This window comes from Perca fluviatilis, chromosome 20, assembly GCF_010015445.1.
Source record: "Perca fluviatilis chromosome 20, GENO_Pfluv_1.0, whole genome shotgun sequence".
NCBI classification, from domain to species: Eukaryota; Metazoa; Chordata; class Actinopteri; order Perciformes; family Percidae; genus Perca; species Perca fluviatilis.
This window is the reverse complement of record NC_053131.1, coordinates 12,756,504-12,774,891: the sequence shown is the minus strand read 5'-3', so window position 1 is coordinate 12,774,891 and position 18,388 is coordinate 12,756,504.

The window sequence follows — 18,388 nt, the reverse complement described above, 5'->3', positions numbered from 1 at the left end:
TACATTCAGATATGTTAGCATGGATACACACAACCAAGTATATTTACTCACGTTAATACATAAAGCGGCTATTATCCATACTTTCATATTAACAATGGCTCACATGATTACTTGTATATGAAAAGGCATCGCTCGTAGTGACAAACCCATAGAAACTTATCCAGTTCCTCTCAGCTCTATATGGAGCATTTTAGCATCTTTTATCCAAAAGTTGTTGTGCCCACAACCTCCAAAAGGCCTACCTCCGTCTTTCTTTTCTTCTCTTGCTTATGCTTACAGTATTTCCCATCTTCTCTTTTCCCTTCCCTCCTTATTTTCTTATTTCTTTTGTTATTTGTTCAACTTTGGACACCTTGAGTGCATTTCTTTGCTCATACTTTATGTTTTGCAAAAATTGTGAATACAGAAACTTTACATATAATTGATTTCCCACTGTGGTAGTGATATTTTCCTTCTGCTTTGTCAAAGTAGACCTACCAAAATGGGATCCTTTGACTGGAGGGTTTGAAGTACTTCTCACCAGGGTCCCACTGGTTCTCACACTATTTCTCTCTGACACACTGCAGGTTTTTCCACGGTCACTGTCTGCACTCTTATCTCTGTTCGCCTCTGATGCTCTCATTACCTTATGCTTCACATTCGTTTCCTGGGATTTAAGTCAAACTGGGAGCATCTGCGCTGTGTTGTGGTTGCTGAGGCGATGAGTCATCTCTGGATTGATTACCTTACCCCAACATCAGAGGTCAAAGACTTGATTGTTGTCAGTGAGGACTCTAATGATGCCTTTATAATCAGAGTAAGAAAACTCTCTTCCAGAAAGACTTAATGACCCATGCCAGGATGAAGACTTAGTGTTGTATTTTGTGGGGTTTGACCAATACAGTTTTTTCAAGGACGATACCGATACCAATTATTAGTGGTTAATGAAACCGATATTTGGAACCGATATGCATTTACACTGAAAATGTAATCAAGTAAATCAAAATTAAGATTTTGGAATGTTACAAACTCCATACGAAACTTTGTTTAAATGCTTTAAGAATTGCTTTAATACATTAGAACTGTCAACATAACACAGAGTAAAAGATTGTCAGTGTGTAAGTAGCGCACCTTTTAATTAATTAACTTTATCGGTTATCAGGCAAATAAAACTCTGATACAGATAATCTGCAAACTGCCAAAAAACAGCCTAACCCTATTATGCCCCAAAATGAGATATTACAAAGGTGACGTGTAACCTTGAAGTGATCCTATAAAAGTTCTATTCCCAAGTGTGACTCCATTTTTAGAGGATATGACATATTGAATGTGTAATATTGGTAATGTCCATACCACAACACTGTATGCTTTCATAGAGACTTTCCTCAACTGCCCTGAACATCACCATCACTCAGCTCACTGACATGTTTGTGGAGTCATTTGTCTTGCATCACATCATCTTGGAGGCATTCTTTCTCTTTCATCATGTAGCTCGCCCTCTGCTGAGTTATACTTAGCTGTTTGAACATGCTTACCAGCTAACTGCTGCTGTAGGGCTTGCAAACAGATCCCTTTGGACTCCTGCAGGATACTGGTTGGATTCAATGAGTGAATGCTGGTGTCATGATGACCACGAGAACGATTCTGTGAGCTTGTGGGCCTGTTGACGCTGTAGAAATGCTTCCATGTGTGGCCACAGTCCCCTGCTGATCAGCTCTGGTGGAGCAGAAAGTTGTGCTACTTGGACTACTATATACAGTATAGTGTCTCTGCAGGTCTGCAACTACACAGAAAGCTGCTGCAAGAAAGTCAATCGCATTTTCTCATTGGCTTCCTGTTTCAAAGAATTGATTTTTAAAATACCAATGTTGGTTACTTTGTTTATTTACCACTGAATGGTATGGAGCCAAATTAATGCTGGATTACATTCAAGCAGAGGTGGAAATGTAGCAATATCACAGTAAAAGTCCTACATTCCAAATCTAACTAAGTAAAAGTTTTAGCATCAAAATATAGTTAATGTACCAGTTGCAAAAGTACTCATAAAGCGGAATGGCCTATTTCACAATCGTATATATCTTATGTTATTGTATTATAATTGTTGATGCGTTAATGTGTTCATCACTTTAATGTTGCAGCTGGTAAAGGAGGAGCTAATTGTAACTACTTCATATACTGCTAGGTGCGTGTGAATTTCCTTCCAGGGGTTTTGTTGATTATGTTTAATTAATATTAATCTGAATCTGCAAAGTAACGGAAGTTAAACATATAGTGGAGTAAAAAGTACAGTGTTTGCATCTAAAATGTAAATGAGTAGAAGTAAAAAAAAAAATAGCAGAAAAAGTACCATAAAATTGTACTTAAGTACAGTACTTCCACCACTGCATTCATGCTTTATTTCCTGTATATCTCCTGTGCATATGAAGGCAATTTAAATTCACCAGTAAAAATGAAAACTAGTATCAAGAAAAATAATTACATTAAATGGCTATAGCTTAAGAAATGCAGACCATAAATATAGTCCAAAACAGATTTTTTTCTCCCAAGATTTTTTTTTGGGGTTTTTCCGCCTTGAATTTAACAGGACAGCTAGGTGAGAGAGGGGGAAGACATGCAGGAAATTGTCACAGGTCGGATTCGAACCCTAGACCTCTGTGTCGAGGCATAAACCTCTTAGTATATGTGCACCTGCTCTACCACAGAACAGATAAACACAAATTGAACAAGAACAAAAACCCCTCTCCCACCCCCACCCTCTGCGGTCTCAAGGAAAACAAGACAAACAAACAAACAAACAGAAACCACACCTTATCTAGTCACTCTCTAATTCTTGTTAAGTCTGATATTTGTGCTGCTGCGCTTTTCCATAGGTTGATAGTTCTAATGCCTTTTTATGTCATATGTAGAGCACTTTGACTTGCCTTGTTGTTGAATAGCGCTATACAAATAAACGTGCATTGAACCCAGTTCTTTCTAAAGAGAGGGGGAAGCATGCCCCAGGTTTCAGAGCCTCTGTGCAAGAAGTCGGCGATGGCAGACGAGTTTAGGACATGTTTGACTTGGATGCCTTTCAGTTGTGGCTCTTCAATCAAAACAAACACTTGCACAGATTCATTCATGTACAAACACTGCCGGTCAGGGTAAGAACAGGTCAAGCAATTAGATCTTCATGGGAACTGTCAAGGGAGGAAAGCCCAAATTGGGCACAATTAAAGAAAAAAAACATTCCTGCAAACGTTTTTGATAGAAAAAGAATCCCATGAATACCAGTGGGAAAAAAAAAAAAAAAAAAAAAAAAAAAAAAAGGGATAAAGGAAAAAAATATTATTTTAAAGCATTTTTTTTTGGGGGCGGGGCACACGCTCAACTATTTAGAAGAATGAGAAAGGTCAAACAAATAAACACTGTGGTGAGCTGTAATTACCTTGGCAACTGGGTAGTTGTTTGTCAAGGAGGTTGTGTTCGCTGCTATGGCAACCGTGAGTTCCTCAATAACAGGAAATGAAGAGGCTGCATGTTTCTGAGGATACGTGTGATCATTTCCTTTTTAAAGACATAAAGGAAAGTCCCTGTTGAGTCTCTTCAAGTCAAATGTACAGATCTTGATTGAATCAGAAAGAACAAACATCACAATTGTCCCTTCACAGTCATTTCTCCATCCGTTTATCGGTGTATTAATGCGGCAATATGAGGTTTTTCAAATTGCAATTTTCAAGATTATAATGATAAGATAAGATAGACTTTGTTAATCCCACACTGGGGAAATTCCTGTATTCCTCTTTAATGCAACATCATAATGTAGCACTGCAATATGAGCCAATCTCTGGACAATATTCTGCACTATGCATATTTATTTATTTATCACTCTTTGTTACCTCCAACTATGCAATATGTCATATCTATTCACCAGCACCTTACTCATCTGTATATCTGTGTATATATACTGTCTGTTTATATAAGGGTGTTTATTGTGTAAATATGTCTCTTTTTTACTATTATTATTATTATTATAACTGACATTATAACTATTTTCTTGTTCATATACTTTATGTATATATTTTTTTCTCCTATGTCTATCCTAATGTGTATTTGTGTTATTCTGATGTGTGTACATTGTTTTTCTTTTTTTCTTTTGAGCTGCTGTAACACAGGAATTTTCCCAGTGTGGGATTAATAAAGTCTGTCTTATCTTGTGATTATAATATAATGATTTTTGTTACAGTTTAGCTAATCCCCTCTTTCGAACAGTGATTGTCAAATCATAGTTTAGCAACCGTAACAAAGCCTCGTTTCGCAAATTTGAAAATACGTTGGTGGTTCTGTAGCATTCGACCAGTAGCAAAGATGACGACCGTCGAGGGCGAGTAGTGTCCAGCGTTCCACACTCCAACGCTTTGATTGCAGCATCTGGGTACTCGCAGTGCACCGCATTTGGCCATACTTCGACTGTGTGAACGCACAATGCACTCAAAATAGCAAGTGTAAATACAGAAGTGTGTGATTTGAGACACAGCAAGTGTTTTTAACCAACTCATGCTAATATTAGCCTATAAGGTTCAAGGCAAAATCAAGGGTTTGCCTGCTAGAAACATGCTTTTTTCCCACTGTCATATAAAAACAAGCATGTTTAAAAAAATGACTAAATATTTCAAGTGGTAAATTATCAATATAAACCACATACTGTATGTAGCCTACTGTTCGAAAGTGGAAATCCTGACAGGCGTAGCAACAGTGAATCAACACAATGTCCAGACTAAATCCTGACTAAATCTAGACTTTGAAGGAAATCCAACTAAAAATGCAAAGACGTTACACTTAGGAAATATTATCCAGCATAAATCTGTGAATTAAAAATTGGATGTGTGCAAGTAGCCTGCTGCTTGGATGCTTTAGATAATATATTTTACCCAGGAGTGCCTGTATATCATCAACATCTGGTTTTGACAGCGCAGTATTTAGCCTCACAGTTTTCCCCTGAGCCTCATTTTGTGCTTTAAGATTTGTTGCACATACTTGCCTATTCATTGCAATGTAACCTGCTTCACATAATTTGTTTTCTGACTGAGAGAGAAACATCATATTTCACTGTTAACTATGCAAGCCTGTTTTCTGGATCGCAGCAGCCCTTTCTCACAAGTCTAATATTTTGCCTATTGACAGAAATCGTCTGGTGATAAGTTGCCTTTATTCTCCTTGACATACTCCAAACCTGTTTCTTTGCTCGTTTTAGAGCCACAGTTTGACAATATCACCTTACATTTACTGCCAAAAGCTGCCTTTGCTAGGACCCATTGGCTGGCTGGTAACCAGGCATGCTGGATGAAATTTAGGGGTGTTTTATTCCAAAGAGCATGACTCTAATTTTCCATAATCAGACAATTTGCTTTACCCAAAATGGCTATAGGAGCTTGGATATTATTTTGAATGAAAGCACAGCAGTTTAAGCAGAGTAACACTGTGAAACAATACCACATGTTTAATGGATTTTAGTGGTGTTGTTGTTTTGCAGCACAGATTCAAAGTGTTTTCTTCTGAATTCTGCAAACTGGCTCCTTATCATGTCTTTCTGTTCTTATGTCCTGTCCTTTTCTCTCACTCTTCTTTCCTCTATCCTGGTTTTGTCAATCAAGAAGTATTTGGTTGTTGCTAGATTGTCACTGTACATAATCATTTGCTCGTATTTCTTTACATTAACAATGGATTAAATCACTAAGTGTAATGTGACATGTACCACTGAAACCCACAGAAAATAACGTGACGCAGTTCTTCAGAATTCTGCTGAGTGTTTCAATGTCTTTCATCTCACTGAAAGCAGTTAGCAAGTTTTAGCAGCTGAAGAGCCAGACATTTCCCTCAGCAGTTGGCAGAGACAGAGCTAAAGTGGAGTGAATATTGGACTTACATTTATTAGACGGACACAAACACAACTCCAAATGAATGATCATTTTGCTGTGTCTGCTTAATGTGTTTGCTTACGCTATCACCTTAACAAGGTGAAAATATCTCAATGCTGTGTTTACAGCTTGTTGAGATGTTGATACCACACTCATGTTTGTGCATTAACTTCTGCAGGAAGGACCAAAAAAACAACCAGTTAATGCAGCTTAAATGACGTTCCCGGTTAAATAATGATCTTTTTTTGATTGCAACTGCTTGAACGCCTGTTGCTTAAACAGCCTGCCTTGCAGCTTTTTTCTTTAACTACTTTTCTGTCTGCAATTCAGTGCTATGGTTTTACACTTGTATCAATGAATGAGAAAATAGTCAGCAGAAATATGTCCAACTCTGTTGGTTAAATATTTATACTTTGTTTGGCTTGGAATGGGTTCCTCCCCAACCTCAATAACTAATCAGAAGACACAATCCCCTCTTTGTTCCCGGGCCTCCACAACTTCTGCTGTGTACAGTCAGTAAATCGTTTCTCTCCTCTGGAGTCTTGAATGCGACTTCCACTGAAACCAGTAGAACTTTCTTCCATAAACCTCCACCTTCATTGTAGATCAAGCCAATTTGCACTGAAATGTATCACCTGTTGACAGTCTCTCATGACTTTCTCTCCAAAAATCTCAATGTGTTAAGATTTCTGCTCATTAGAGCTCAATTTTGGCTGTGATACCAACTCACGCTGTTTTATTTCAGCACCATCGGGCCTTTTAAAGGTAAGAGAAATGGCCGCAGAGAGATGTTAATGTTTTTTTGGAACGTAAATGGTGACACATTAATGCAAACATGGGATTTGCAGTTGCTAGATCAAGCCTCATTTGTCAGTTTTTAGTAACTCAGTGGGTGTCGTATCACCTCATTGTAGACTTGGCACAAAGTCAGAACAATAACAAGTCTAAAAGCATTTCCCACTGAGCAGCTACAAGCTAGCTTTCTTTTCTTTTACTTGGCTTTTTCTAAAGTTTACAGTAGGTGAACACATGGTGGACTGCTTCACCAGGCTTTGACTTTTGAGATGGCTTATAAATCTGTCTTGTGCCACAATTGGTGACAATTTGTATGTCCAAGATCTGTTATGGTGCCAAGTTGGGCTTTAAAGGCTGGACTTCAGGACCAAACTCTGCAAAGAATACTTTTTGCATGCTTCCGCCATGGTGACCAAAACCTTTGAGTGCTATTTGCTATTATAGTTTGAGTAAACACTGTGTGTTCGGTGGAATATCTTTGTTATAATGCATCTCTGCTTTTAAAAGAAATGTTTGACACTTCTAGAAAATGATTTGTTTTCTTGCTGAGAATCAGATAAGAAGATTACCACACTGTGGTATCAATACACGTTGTGCATTAACTATGGAGATGGAGGTTACATGCTGCCAGTCCGACATGCCGCTATTCCGACATGCTGCTATTCCCTAACCCTAACCCCTAACCCTAACCCTAATGGAAACTAAAATTGTCGGAGTGGTGGGACGTTTGAAAACAATGGAAGTGCCGCCACTCCGACAATTAGACGTCGGAATGGATGGCGGAACCCGGAGATGGAGCCACGAGGTAATTAGCTTAGCTTAGCATAAAGACTGGAGGCAGAGGGAAACAGCTAACCTAGCTCTGTCCAAAGCTCATAAATTAACATGGTATGTCTTAAGTGTTCCGTACACATGCAAAATAGATGTGGTTTTATGGGAAGACACTGCTTCCAGTTTTTATGCTAAGCTAAGGTAATGCCTCTTGGCTTAGTTATCATAGTTATAGAAATGCAATGCACAGACATTGTGGTATCAATCTTCTCATCTAACTTTTGGCAAGAAAGTGAATGAATGTGTGACAAAATGTAGAACTATTCTTTTAAGTAGTTGAATCTTCTAGGCAGGTGGTTACTATGGGGAAAAAAATGAGAATCAAAGTAACCACATACACTTTCACAAGGTTAGCAGGTCTGGAAATTGCTCCTGCAGAAACGCACCAATCCTAGCCGCTCGCCTCATCCACTTTTAACAGGCAATTTTCATCACACAGCGGTTTTCTTTTGATTCTTTTAAAAGCTTCATGGTTGGTTTCCATCTCAGCTAAAACTGCACCTAAATCCTGAACACTGTGAGCAATCATTGACCAAAAAAGCTTTGGATAGTTACATTTTTATCTTGTAAATGCCACATAGATCCCACTTCAGATCAATCACCAGACTTAATGATTCACAAAGTGCACAGAATTACATGCTAGTGCTCTCCTTCTCCTCGTAAGTCATGTTAAGAGATTCAGCAGGAACCGTGACCACGGACGGACTGTAAATGTAACTCAAGCTGACTTCATGGTCAATAACTGAGATAGTTTTCTAGGATGATAAAAGAAACAATGCTATGCTTTATTAAGCTCATAATTTGGCAGAAATACAGTTTATATTACAGATACTGTGAAAATAGTCAGTAGGATGGATGTATTTAACCATTAAGAGAAACACATGAGGTCATTAATTGTTTTGTTTTGACTCGGATAATCAGTGAACAAAATGAAAGCAGTGCGGATGTATTCACAATTTAATGAACCAGCTGTGTGTGCGCAGTTACACCCATAATTAAAGCCATTATTTTTACTTAAATCTGATCAGATTTCACCCTGAAAGAATGCTTACATCTACAAGATTATCTACATTCTTGAACAACAGTCTTATTATCTGCACCCTCACACTTTCCCACATGCCATATTTAGAATATTACTAGGGTAAAATGACTGAATGCTGGTATTTGGAAAAACCACCACATATACTCTGTGCAAATGGAGAATGCATTCAGTGAATGGGAAAAAAATCTCATGATGTATATGACTAAATGCTTAAGATATTTATGTCCGAGCCCGACACAGTTAAAATCTCGTTTTTTTTCTTATACTAATGGCATTGGTGGAAAGCCCGCTTTTATTAAGCAACTGTAGGAAGGCATTCGGAAATGTCAACAGATGAGCACATCAGCGCACACGGGGCAACAAGCGCACGTATAACACAGGCGCGCACCAAATAAGCTTTTTTTGAATTTAAAATGTTCAATGCCTTATTGCGCTGATGTGACTGAGCCCAACCCGAACCCGAACATCATTTCTAAATATCTCTCCGAACTCGGCCCGGCCCGTCGGGTCCCAACGGGCTCGGTTCGGGTATCCATCCTCTATTATGTAAGTGTAATCCTGGAAATACACACAGTTTCAAAGAATTTATGGAAACTTGAAACTTGACTCTGACTGTGTATTTTGTTTGCTACTGCTACCAGATTCCATTTATTTCCATAAGTATGGCGGGTGGCCACAGTTTGTAGTCTTCTGGTTGCGACTGTTGTTATTCTCGTCAGCCCATTACAAGTTGTTGGCTAAACCATAAATCAAGATAGAGATTGAATTGAATTTGAAATTTGAAACATACACATAAGGATCAAACTTTTGCATTAAAAATTCTAGTGTCTTTGATTCCCTGAGTGTGTTTACTTTGTCGTCAAGGCTCAAGCTTTTAGTCTGACAGTACGCAGGCCAGTAAGGCTCACCTCCAGAATACCATTCCCTTCCCTGACTCTAGGCCTATTTCATTCAGCTCCATCTGGATGATAGTCCCATATCCAAATCGGTGCTGTAGATTTTGTAGTTGCTGAGTGTGATGTGGTCCACTTCTGGCAGCTAGGCAGGGTCCCTGTAGGCTATGTGCTGTATCTCAATGAGGGGTTTGGATGTTGCATTGAACAGAGCACCAGACACCGAGATGTGTTTTGATGTGGGTGTAGATATAAATGGATTCTGACTGTAAATTGGATCCATCGTAGAGAGTGTTTTGGGATCTTTATTTTCCAGGAAAGTTTGACTGTGCATGTGTGCTGTTTTTCATTGATGACATATTCATACACATTTACATCTGGGAGCTCTTTATATCTTTGTTGAACCACTGTTTTCTATTTAAGCTGCTGCACTGGAGGAATTGGTGTCCAAGGTTTCCATTGTCAGCCTTGTAAATGGCAGGTTCTGTCCCTTTTACAACACACAGTAAAACAGCTTATTAAATCTAGTTCTTGCACGGCACATGTGCAGTTTACAATGATAATGGTGGCTGATTTTCCACTTGAAATTCTTAGTAATTTTTGAAACAATGGGTCTTTGATTTCAGATAGGCTAGAGGTAGCAAAACAGGCTTGTCATTTGGCTAAATGAAGCTAACATCAGCTCCATGAGTTAGTTGAAAATGCTGTCTCAGGCTTCTCTTTTGTTTCCTGCAAACATTTTTTACATCAAGAGCCTGTAAAAGTATGAACTATGAAGTATGATAAGGAATAATGTATCAGCTATAAAGTTAGAATATAATCCTTTTTGGCTGCTCAGCTAGCTAACATATGATTTCATATATTCAAACAGTAACGGTATGTTTTCACTTTTAACATTACTAGAGAAACATTACTTTGAACATTGAGAAGTTAAATTTTTTTTTTCAGGGATAGCACTTTCTTTCCTGTTAGAGGGAACCGTTAAAAGGCTTGTGGTTTTCCTTGATAGATTTTTTACTTGGACCAAATCAAATAAAGCTTCTTGTGGCAGGGGGATTTTTGAGCCACAATTCTTGGCAACGCCACCAAGCCCGTCTAACCACAGACCAGTGAATAATCAAGCACTAATAATATGTTATACCTATAATAAGTCATCTTCAGACATGTTTGCATCTGGAGTAGAATACATTTCTGTCTTACACTTCCTCCACCACTGAGAATATAATGTAGTAATTTCCGCTTGAAGATGTGTTTTAGTAAAGAGGCTCTCTAAATCATACAAAAAGTGAGAGATGTTCGAAATAACTTGGAATGCTGCTCGTCTGAGAAACCCGGGTCTCCTTGGCAACCGCCTCCCCCAAAACACAAACAGCCCTCGATTCCCTCGCCAGGCAAATAAAAGCGAACGCAGAGAAAATGTTTTCCCAAGTGATAGGCTCTGGAGGGTCCCTGTGGTGGGCTTTCACTATGTGGGAACGCTCTGTGACCACTGAAGAGGTCTGTGAAATAATATCAGAGCAACAGCTGGGGTCTTTGCAGGCTAAAGTCTGCAGAATTGAGATCCTGTTAAGATTTGCTCTGGTTTCTAATCCATCTGCTGTCCAGTGTATTTGCACTCAGACTGGCATAAAGCGCAAGCATAAAACAGCTGACTTCTAAAAATACAGGCAAAACACCTGGAACTGAACTGACATTTGAGAACTATTGTTCATCATTTTCAATGTTTCAAACGAGAATAAAACCTTTTTTGGACATATTCTGTGGAAACAGTGTCTAAGTTTTTGTAGCATACTGAAACAATTATTTTATATTTATTTTATTTTATAATATCAGTGTCAGACATTTACTATATATATATATATATATATATGTATATGTATATGTGTGTATATGTGTATATATATATATATGTGTGTGTATATATATATATATATATATATATATATATATATATATATATATATATATATATATATATATATATATGTGTGTGTGTTTTAGTAAATTCATGTTTTTAATAATTACAGTGTTAAAATATGACTTATCTGAAAGCCTACGTGCTGTAAAGAATGAAAACATATTGTACTTACCCTTTAGGAGGAAAATTATCAGAGAGAACCACAGAGATTTAAGGCATTTGTTGTGTAAAGTTGCAAAAGATTAAGATGGACGTGTTTTTTGCAGTTCATTTTAGGGATACAACATTTTAAAGGTATTTGAGGGCTGGCCCTGCTAGGAGACGCGCTGTCAATCTCTGTTTCAATTCCAACGATATACAGTGTATGCTGATTTAAATTCAGCTTAAAGAACATCCTTTGTCAAGAGAAGAGAGTCAGCCCTTGTCCTCTCTGCTATTGTTGTCTCCCTACCTATCATCTCCTCTCATTGACATTCCTTTCATCTTTCATCCTCCTTCACAAGTGACTACAAACCGCTTGCAGCACATTTAGCTCAGCACCCCTCCTCACTTGTTTTCCATCTCAGTCTGGCAGCCTACACACTGGGTCCATTGTACATTACACAGAGGCTTTGCCCATTTACTGGGTACTCCACAATGAGTGAAGCTGCTGTGACGACAGCGGGCGTGTCTTTCGATGCATTGCAGACTGTATTTATGTAAGAGAGAACCAGAAATTCAACACATTAGCAGCTAAATGTTTGCCTTCTTGTTCCTCTTGTGCAACCGTTTAGCATGTGTGTGCACAGTGGCTTCAGGCCCGCTGATTAGGTCATTGTTTTTATATCTGAGCTCAATTAAAGATAAGAATTAGGTGGAGTTACTCATGACAGCTGCTGCATTCACAGACATTCAATCACGCAAACTTCAGGATTACTCAATGGACTACTCAATAGTGTTTTGTGGATCAAGGGTCAAACTGTTTATTGCAATCACATCATATTTATATCAAGTTGGTGCACAGATTCATGTGTTGGCTACTTGAATAATCCTGCTTAGTCCTTAGCAAGCTGTAAACACAACATTGACATATAATCACAATATAAAGTTGATATGGTGAACTTGTTGGCAAACAGCTGCCTATTTCCACATCCGGCAACATTAACTTAATTTGGAGTGATGTCTGTTTCCACCTGGCGAGTGTAAGTCCAATATTGACTCTCCTTTTAGCTCTGTTTTGGTCTCCATCAACCTAAATAAATGGCTTTTTAGCTGCTAAATGGTCCAGTACATGTTCACCAGCTACAGTAGCTACCTCTCTTTGTCTGTCTGCTGCAGGTAGCTTTCATTTTTATCCATCCCCAGACTAAGGGCGTACTAGACTTGGCCCAGTTGCCTTGAACCGTGCCCGAGCACGATTGTACCCACCCCCCTGTTGGCCTGTACTCACACTGCAATAAAACATTCAGGGCTAGAGCACTCTTACGTCATTACATTGCGGGACGCGCTGACTACGATTCCCGTTAATCTCTATTATTTGACAGGAGAGCTGAAGACATGAAAGGGGAGAGAGAGGGGGAAAAACGTGCAGCAAAGGGCCGCAGGTCGGAGCCAAACCCGGGCCCACTGCGTCGAGGAGTAATCCTCCACCACATATGGGCGCCTGCCCTACCAAATGAGATATCTGGGCGCCCCAATTCCCGTTAATCTCTAAGGTAAGAACCAGTCCCCTGGCACTCTTAGAGATCACACTGATGCATAAGTCCCACCTCTTTCAAGCAGGCAAGGGCACATTTTAGCGTACACTAGTCAAAAGAACAGGACTTTGGGGTCAAACGTGCTTGGGCACGGTTTAATTGGGCCAAGTGTGAGTATGCCAAACGAAATGAAATAGATCTTTGGCAGAGCTACTGTATAATTATCAATCACCTATATGTATATATCCTAATTATCTTTGATGTGTATTATAAAGACATAACTTTATGTTAACCCACCTAATAAGAATCTGGTTTGGGATGATACTGAAGTCTACTACAGTAAGACATAAATGGACTTCTGACCTTACAGTCAATGATGAGAGCCAAAAGTGTCAAAAACATTTCACTTTTCTCTGACGTATTTTCTCCAGTTGCTCAACCCTTTTCTTTTTCAATGAACATTTCATATTAGTATGTTGGCTCTGAGTGCAGCCGCCCACCTACAAACCTGGGATTGAATCCCACCAGAACTTTCTGTGCTGTCTCTCTCATGCTTAAGCACCCTCTCAGCTTTCCAACTAGCCTAACATAATTACACAAAATACTAAAGGATGAATGGACTGCCAGCTTTCCGCTACATTTTTCCAAATGAATCTCTTTTATTCTTTCCATCATTCACCTCTGACCCTTACACTCACTAACCCTCCTGTAGCTCCTGTAGGTATACATACTGAATTACAGTATACATGCACAGTGGAAAACTGCAGTAAAGAGCAGAAAAACAGGAAAAGGTGACAAAAGAGGGAAAAGACTTAGGACAGACGTGATGATGAGGAACCCGCCGTTTCATGTGATCGGTTTAACAGCTGCTTCCTGCCTGTCTGAAGGGTGTGGCTGAACATTATGTAACTGATCAGTAAAGCACATTTTCAGAGGTGAGACTTGGCAGCGCGTCTAACTTTAGTGCTTCTATTTGCCTCAGATACAGCAAAGAGGACATTGCATAACATGATTTAATTTAAACAAAGATGTTCCAGGCAAAACAAAAGTTCAGTAGGAGCTTCAAAAGCATCATTTGACTATCTAACTAAATCTTTGTTTTTATAATCTTTATCTTTTCCTGACCAGATCCACTTCAACAGACCAGATAAATGACAGCAGAAAGCCCTGCTTTTGCTCTTGGATTTGCAATCAAAGGGGCCGTCTTTGTATACCTTGATAACTAATCTATGATATGTTTAGGCTGCTTTAACTAGACTGAGCCAAAACAAAGCTTATCCTTACTGCCACCGGTCCCCAATTACCCCTGCCATGTAGTACCACAGCTCAGACACAGATAACTGTAAGTGTGAGATAACCTGGACAGGCTGCTGCTCTCTTTGAGTTACCGATATCTGTGCAAAAAATAGAGCTCACTTTACCAAAGCATGATAAAAATCCCTTCATCGTGGGCTGGGAAGGCCCTGAGGGACCAGTGGGAGAGGGGGATACAGGATTCAGAGCGTATGAGACAACAGGGAGGGAAGGTCTTGGCTTCAGGCCCAGACAGTGGCAACTTGCCATGGTTTCATGTCTCATTGCTGCTGCCTTTGTCAATGTGATACAGCAAACGGCCCACCTTTGCTGAGTGATTGTTTATGTGGGGTAAATTTTAGATTTTTAGTTTGGGCCGTCGGGGTACCAAGGAAGTTCTGGGGTTCAGCGTTTCTACAACATTATCCTCCTCACATTTTAAGTCCAGGTCCATCTGGCTGTGTTCAGGCAGGCCCGAGTCATCGAGGCCACAGGGAGGATGTTATGAGCAGAAGCAGGGAGAGGCTGTTCTTTGATTAAACTATCGCATCTGCTTCTCATCGACTCTATAGATTCAGATAACTGCCACATAAGACATGTAAAAAAAAAAAAAAAGGAGTGTGCTGGTGTTTTTTGAGGTGTGACAGCATCTGTAGGTTTGGAAAAAACCATCAGGGACAGTGGAAGGATGTAGATACAGATGGCATTGTCTCTGTGATGAGAAGGACAGTACTTATAAAGCCCCTGACGCCTTTTATTAATACGCAGGATCTGATGTAACAGTACTGTTAAACCACACTGAGTCCTTATGCAAAAACCAGGCTTGTGACAGGATGTGTGATTTATGTTATTAAGTGGGCAGCTCCCATCAGATGTTTTGCTGAATTAGACTCAGCTGAAGACATGAAAGGGGAGAGAGAGGGGGAATGACATGCAGCAAATGGCCACAGGTCGGAGTCAAACCCAGGCCCGCTGCGTCGAGGAGTAAACCTCTATATATGGGCGCCCTCTCTACCAACTGAGCTATCCAGGTGCCCTGAATTTGACTCTTGGCTGCAACGATGGCATTGGAAAAAAATCATAACTGCACTGTAAACTTCTTATGATTAGCTAGTCCCAATAAGCGTTCCGTAATGTGTAATTTAATAAACAGGAGGCGCCTCAATAATTCATTCAGCCTGATTAACTGAATGAAACAAAACAGTAATTCCCTGGCAGTGATTGACCCACCTGACTGGGGTTGAAGTTAAGCTAACATGGGTGAGATCCAGAGTACAGAGAACTCTGTACAGCTGCTTTACAGCCTCAGAGTCAGACTGGCACATGACCTCTGAGAACTGGGTGTTGTGTAAGTTATAGCAAAGGTTGCACAGTTGAAGGAAAACTGTTTTTTCTCAATCATCTTCCTACTGTGAAGAGATGGGATCCTACATGAACACAATATTTTCTGCCAAATTGCGATCAGTTTTGTTAATTTCCATTGAGACAAGTCTGAACTCCCTTTAACTGGTTTAAAGTGGGCAGGACTCACTCGGAAAAGTGGTGATGTCACGAATGTCTGTGCACCAATCAGGATTCAGCACTATTTGAATCAAAATCTGACAACAGTTGGTGTGTTGTTTGCTCATGTTGCCAAGCTACTGTCAGTCAAATGGGATCAATTGATAATTTTTTTGTGTGGAATGAGGTGTTCATGCCATATCAGAGTTATTGTATTTATGAGTTTCTGACTTGTAAATAGCTCATGTCAACATCCATGTCGCAATTACGATAATATGGAGGTGCCTGAAAACAAAACAAATATGGATGCCTCACATCAGCCAAAGACCATTGGTCAATGTAAATAAACCCAAATTTTATGTTTTGGATATATTGTAATCCTTACACAACCAACTCTGTAATCTTGTAACCTTTTTGATGAAGTCGTCAACATGGGAATCTTTTCTATTTCTATATCCATACCATATGACATGAAGGCGACATAACTAATAAATAATACCTCAGAATGTTTTTGCCCCCAAAACTTTAATTGTTGCATATTTAGTCATGAATATTTAAGGATATGGAAATATATTTAACATTTGAAAGGGGCTTAAAGGTAGCACCTTAACTCTGAAAATTGAGCCCATAAATGTTCTTCAGCATTATATATAGCCAAACTTGAAAGCAAACCATTTGAGTCGCTGCTTCATGTTTGCGAGACTGGCCTACCAGGGAAAGTGACAAAGAGATCCCCAGAGAGACTTGTCCTGGTTCTATTAAAGTGACCCCTACACTCCCTTCTCTTCCAATATGGCTGCTTTGATCACTTCGCTGAAGCTTTTGGACATCTGGTAGATGGGTTGAGACCGTGGAACGTTCATAGCTCCAGTATACAAGTTTCTATTTAGGGAATAACTGTAGATAGTGGAAATATTGTTTTATGATGTGAGACAAAGTCTCCCTCCCCTCAATGAAGAGGAAATTGTCCAAAGGAAAAGAAAGACACAGGGAGGAATTGATATCCCCTTGTTGGAAAAGCAGTTATGAAAGATATTACATAAAGTGCAGATATTTCCATATCAGACACCAATGCAGAATCACTTCATTTGCTGAGTTTAGTTTATAGAAGGTTTATTTCAGTGGTCCTCCTGAGAACTTACGACATGTTCCTAGGACAGTGTTTTTCAACCTTTTAGCTTTAGCCCCTAATGTCTACTTGTGATGTCTGTTTATGTGGACATGATTTAGGAGCAGTTTAACCAAAGAGGAGACTTTGAGGCTGGATCTCACTTGCCTTATTTGATAAGGCCGAACCGGAAGTTGTTCTGGCCCTTCTTCATGAAGGCCCTCTCAAAGCCCTTATTCGTGCCCAGAGGAGCAAGGATTGAACATCGAGGAGGGGACATAAACGTTTCTACAAAATTTGTTACAAAACATTGACCATCCTATATTTATCAAGATATTTGATATTTGATATTTGATATTTGATGTTTGAGGTTTTTCTGGGACTACGATGCTTAGAGTGGCTAGGTCAGGAAAGACTAAAATCACATGTAGCGTAAATATACATTTTAATTTCTTGGAAGCATTTCTAGGGTCTCAGCCTGGTAACTGAGTTGACGTTTTATGTCCCCAAAGGATGTCTTCACAGTTTGAACACCTTGTCATCTTTACAAACATAACCCCCCAACAATCTTTTGTTAGCATTCATTACAAAGTAATCATTGCTTTTTCCTATGTTAAATTAAAAACTCCACAATCCAGCCAGTTTGCTAGCATAGCTAGCACCAACAATGAAATGAAAACCAGAAACTTAAAAAAATATATTTCAGGTTTTCAAAAAGACAAATGACAAAAGCATGAGAATTGCTTTAAGCTAAAGGCTAACTAGGAGAAGGAGTTATCCTAATGGCACTTGTCTAAAGCTGTATAAAGAATACAACCCATCCAAAATTGACAAACAAAGAAGAGAACTCAACATACTGTACAATTTAAAAGAAAATCTTTCCACACTCAGTATTAAAACTAAGTAGAACCAACTGAAGCTGTTGACTCTTCATTCCTGAGGCTAATACTTCCTGGTGGTGACAACTGTATTGTCTGTAAGTCCTGTGTGTCTAATTTTGCCTGCAACAGATGGTTTCATTTGGCAGTCTCCATCACAAGACCACAGTCAGTCCAAGGTGTGTGTGTGTGTGTGTGTGTGTGTGTGTGTGTGTGTGTGTGTGTGTGTGTGTGTGTGTGTGTGTGTGTGTGTGTGTGTGTGTGTGTGTGTGTGTGTGTGTGTGTTGTGTGTGTGTGTGTGTGTGAGACTTATATGAAAACAATAAAGAGTGCACTTGTAGGCGGCTGTGTGACGCCATATATATATTGACATCTGTTTGGTATCCAGGCAACAATACTGTTTCCCTGGGCGCGGCGCTGCACAAACCAGGACAAAGATGTTTCCACAGTGAAATTAGAAGTGACCAAATGTGGGAAAAATGGAAGTTCATATTTTGATTTTTATGACTTAAATGATGACATGGTGTGCAACTGTAAAGCCAGTGTGTGCACAAGCAAAGCTACCGTTCCAGTCTGACGGT